Below are 4,905 nucleotides of genomic sequence, written 5' to 3'. Positions count from 1 at the left end.
TGTTGAGTCAATATCTTGTTCTGAGCCAATATGGCATTCAGAGTGTCAATCTCAAGAACTCCTTTCTTCTGACTAGTCCCATTGTTCACAGGATTCCTTTCAGAAGTGTACATGAATTGGTTATTTGCAACCATTTCAATCAATTCTTGAGCTTCTGCAGGCGTCTTCTTCAGATGAATAGATCCTCCAGCAGAGCTATCCAAAGACATCTTGGATAGTTCAGAGAGACAATCATAGAAGATATCTATGATGCTCCATTCAGAAAGCATGTCTGAGGGACATCTTCTGATTAATTGTTTGTATCTTTCCCAAGCTTCATAGAGGGATTCTCCATCCTTCTGTCTGAAGGTTTGGACTTCCACTCTAAGCTTACTCCATCTTTGTGGTGGAAAGAACTTTGCCAAGAAGGCATTGACTAGCTTTTCCCAAGAGTCCAGGCTTTCTTTAGGTTGAGAATCCAACCATATTCTAGCTCTGTCTCTTACAGCAAAAGGGAATAGCATCAGTCTGTAGACCTCAGGGTTAACCCCATTAGTCTTGACTGTGTCACAGATTTGCAAGAACTCAGCTAAAAACTGATGAGGATCTTCCATTGGAAGTCCATGAAACTTGCAATTCTGTTGCATTAGAGAAACTAATTGAGGCTTAAGCTCAAAGTTGTTTGCTCCAATGGCAGGGATAGAGATGCTTCTCCCATAGAAATCAGGAGTAGGTGTAGTAAAGTCACCAAGCACCTTCCTTGCATTGTTTGCATTGTTGTTGTTTTCGGCTGCCATGTGTTCTTCTTCCCTGAAGAATTCGGTCAGGTCCTCTAAAGAGAGTTGTGCCTTGGCTTCTCTTAGCTTTCGCTTCAAGGTCCTCTCAGGTTCAGGGTCAGCTTCAACAAGAATGCCTTTGTCTCTGCTCCTGCTCATATGAAAGAGAAGAGAAACAGAAAGTGTGGAATCCTCTATGTCACAGTATAGAGATTCCTTGAAATGTCAGAGGAAAAGAGAAATAGAAAGAAGAAGGAGAAGAAGAATTCGAACTTTACTTAGATAAGGTTCGAATTGTGCATTTAGAAGGAGTGGTACTCCATAAATAGAAGGATGTGGGAAGGAGGGAAGAGAATTTTCGAAAATTCATTAAAATATTTTGAAAACATTTTTGAAAAACATTAATTGATTTTCGAAAATCAAAGTGGAAAAGAAATCAAGTGATTTTTGAAAAAGATTTTGAAATTAGAAATTAAAAAGATTTGATTGAAAACTAATTTGAAAAAGATGTGGTTAAAAAGATTTAATTGAAAAGTTATGGTTTTAAAAAGATGTGATCGAGAAGATATGATTTGAAAACAATTTTAAAAGATATGATTTGAAAACACTTTGAAAAGATATGATTTTAAAAATTAATGACTTGCCTAACAAGAAAAGATATGATTCAAACATAAAACCTTCCTCAACAGAAAAGGCAACAATTTTTGAGATGTTCAATCAAATCATTAATTGTTAGTAAGTATCTTTTAAAAAGGAAAGGAATTGATTTTGAAAACATTTGATTGAAAAGATTTGATTTGAAAAAGATTTGATTTTGAAAAACTAAGAAAATTGATTTGAAAACAAAATCTTCCCCCTAGCACCATCCTGGCGTTAAACGCCCAGAATGGTATACATTCTGGCGTTTAACGCCCAAAATGCTACCTCTTTGGGCGTTAAACGCCCAACCAGGTACCCTGGCTGGCGTTTAAACGCCAGTCTGCCTTCTTCACTGGGCATTTTTGAATGCTCAGCTTTTTCTGTGTAATTCCTCTGCAGTATGTTCTGAATCTTCAATTCTTTGTATCATTGACTTGAAAAGACACAAATTAAAAATATTTTTGGATTTTTAATAATCAAAATGCAAAATGATACAATTAACAATGCATGCAAGACACCAAACTTGGCAGTTTGTATACTACTGACACTAACAATATGAGAATGCATATGAGACACACAAGATACTTCAAGTCAATAGAATTCAAAGATCAAAACAAAGAAATATATGCATGGATTCGAAAATTATAACAAAAACATGCATTTGACACCAAACTTAGGATGAGACACTGAACTTAAGCAAGAAACATCAAATATTTTTGGTCTTTTTGATTTTGTAATTTTTTTGTGTTTTTCGAAAATTAAGTAGGAAAAGGTATCAAAATTCTTAATGAGAATTCCAGGAATCAGTGCAGTGCTAGTCTAAGACTCCGGTCCAGGAATTAGACATGGCTTCACAGCCAGCCAAGCTTTCAAAGAAAGCTTCGGTCCAAAACACTAGACATGACCAAAGGTCAGCCAAATCTTAGCAGATCACTGCTCCAAGAGCAAAATTGATGAAAATCAACAAGCTCTTGTGGTGATAAGTTGAAACCTCGGTCCAATGAGATTAGACATGGCTTCTCAGCCAGCCAGATTTCAACAAATCATCATGAAACTCTAGAATTCATCTTCAAGAATTTCGAAAAAAAATAATACCTAATCTAAGCAACAAGATGAACCGTCAGTTGTCCAGCCTAAACAATCCCGGGCAATAACACCAAAAACTTGATGTTGTTGCCGGATCTTGGCACTGATGTTACCAAAAGCTTGCTCAAAACTTGAACAATCCCCGGCAACGGCGCCAAAAACTTGGTGCGCGAAATTGTGAACAATACTTTTTCACAACTCAAATAATCCCCGGTAATGGCTCCAAGAACTTGGTGGCTCAATACCATGGCATTACACAACTTCGCACAACTAACCAGCAAGTGCACTGGGTCGTCCAAGTAATAAACCTTACGTGAGTAAGGGTCGATCCCACGGAGATTGTTAGTATTGAAGCAAGCTATGGTCATCTTGTAAATCTTAGTCAGGCAAACTCAGATGTATATGGTGATGAACGAAAATAACATAAAAGATAAGGATAGAGATACTTATGTATATCATTGGTGTAAGAGCTTCAGACAAGTGTATGAAGATGCCTTCCCTTCCGTCTCTCTGCTTTCCTAATGCCTTCATCCAATCCTTTCTTACTCCTTTCCATGGCAAGCTCGTGTAAGGTTTCACTGTTGTCAGCAGCTACCTCCCATCCGCGCAGTGAAAGCTAATGCACACACTCTGTCACAGTGCTGCCAATCACCGGTTTGGTTCCCTCCCCTACCGGAATAGAATAACTCTTTTGCGTCTGTCACTAACGCCCAGTAGGTTACAGGTTTGAAGCACGTCACAGTCATTCAATCATTGAATCCTACTCAGAATACCACAGACAAGGTTTAGACCTTCCGGATTCTCTTGAATGCCGCCATCAGGTCCTGCCTATACCACGAAGATTCCGAAGAATCCAAGAGATATTCACTAAGCCTCAGATGCTTGTAGAACAAGAATGGTTGTCAGTCACCTTGTTCATGGGTGAGAATGGTGATGGGCATCAATCATCACCTTCATCATGTTGAAGAACAAGTGATATCTTGGATAAAGAACAAGCGGAATTGAATGGAAGAACAATAGTAATTGCATTAATACTCGAGGTACAGCAGAGCTCCACACCTTAATCTATGGTGTGTAGAAACTCCACCGTTGAAAATACATAAGCATAAGGTCTAGGCATGGCCGAATGGCCAGCCTCCCAATGATCTAAGATAGCATAAAACTCAAAGATAGCTACCAAGATGTCCGAAGATTCCTAGATATCAAATACAATAGTAAAAGGTCCTACTTATAGAAACTAGTAGCCTAAGGTGTACAAAGATGAGTAAATGACATAAAAATCCACTTCCGGGCCCACTTGGTGTGTGCTTGGGCTGAGCAATGAAGCATTTTTCGTGTAGAGACTCTTCCTGGCGTTTAACTCCAGCTTTTATGCCAGTTTGGGCGTTTAACTCCCGATTAGGTGCCAGTTCCGGCGTTTAACGCTGGGAATTCTGAGGGTGACTTTGAACGCCGGTTTGGGCCATCAAATCTTGGGCAAAGTATGGACTATTATATATTTCTGGAAAGCCCAGGATGTCTACTTTCCAACGCCGTTGAGAGCGCGTCAATTGGGCTTCTGTAGCTCCAGAAAATCCACTTCGAGTGCAGGGAGGTCAGAATCCAACAGCATCTGCAGTCCTTTTCAGTCTCTGAATCAGATTTTTGCTCAGGTCCCTCAATTTCAGCCAGAAAATACCTGAAATCACAGAAAAACACACAAACTCATAGTAAAGTCCAGAAAAGTGAATTTTAATTAAAAACTAATAAAAATATAATAAAAACTAAACTAAAACTACTAAAAACATACTAAAAACAATGCCAAAAAGCATACAAATTATCCGCTCATCAGTGTGCGACCGTCACCATCGTCGCTGCGCCGCTCTCACCATCATCATCTCCGTGCTTCTCATCATCGTCTTCGCTGTGCTCACATCATTGAATAGGTATGTATTGATTTCTATTTGCTTCTGAAATTGATCAGTGGCTTAGGGTTCCTATTTTAGGGGTTTTAATTTGGGGCTTTTAATCTCTGAAATATGGGTCTGTGAACTGTAATTTGATAACATGCATGCTGTTATTGATGAAGATGTGTGGTATTTTAGGGTTTGTGAACTGTGATTCAATATACAACTTGTCTATTTTCTCTGTATTTTTGTTTCTGAGACTGAATCCAAATGCAGCGTTAATAAGCTTTTGTTTCTGTGATTTCTCAATGAATAAGTTGGCTTTCGTTTCTCTGTTTTCAGCTTCCTGTTTTCAGCTTCCTGTTTTCAGTTTCCTGTTTCCAACAGAGTTCTTACAGTTTGAACGGTTTCTTGGTTAGCCAGAAACAGAAATGGTGTGAAGAATGTAAAGAATGAAAAGAAGACAAGGAGTAGAGAAGAAGTAGAAGAGGAAGAAGAAAGGTGAGCTGAATTGTAAGTTGAATTGAAAACTCACATAT

The 4,905-nt window shown here is 38.6% G+C and overlaps 1 non-coding gene across 1 annotated transcript; it reads left to right on the top strand.

Annotated features, from left to right (window-relative positions):
* Positions 1–263: 263 nt before the first annotated feature.
* On the top strand, positions 264–371 carry LOC130938362 (small nucleolar RNA R71). The gene has a single exon (XR_009069531.1). It is a non-coding gene; the product is annotated as a small nucleolar RNA R71 (small nucleolar RNA).
* The last annotated feature ends 4,534 nt before the right edge of the window (positions 372–4,905 follow it).

Source organism: Arachis stenosperma, chromosome 6 (genome assembly GCF_014773155.1).
Source record: "Arachis stenosperma cultivar V10309 chromosome 6, arast.V10309.gnm1.PFL2, whole genome shotgun sequence".
Taxonomy (NCBI): Eukaryota; Viridiplantae; Streptophyta; class Magnoliopsida; order Fabales; family Fabaceae; genus Arachis; species Arachis stenosperma.
Note: the sequence above shows the minus strand (reverse complement) of the source record. Positions and strands in the feature narration are given on the sequence as shown.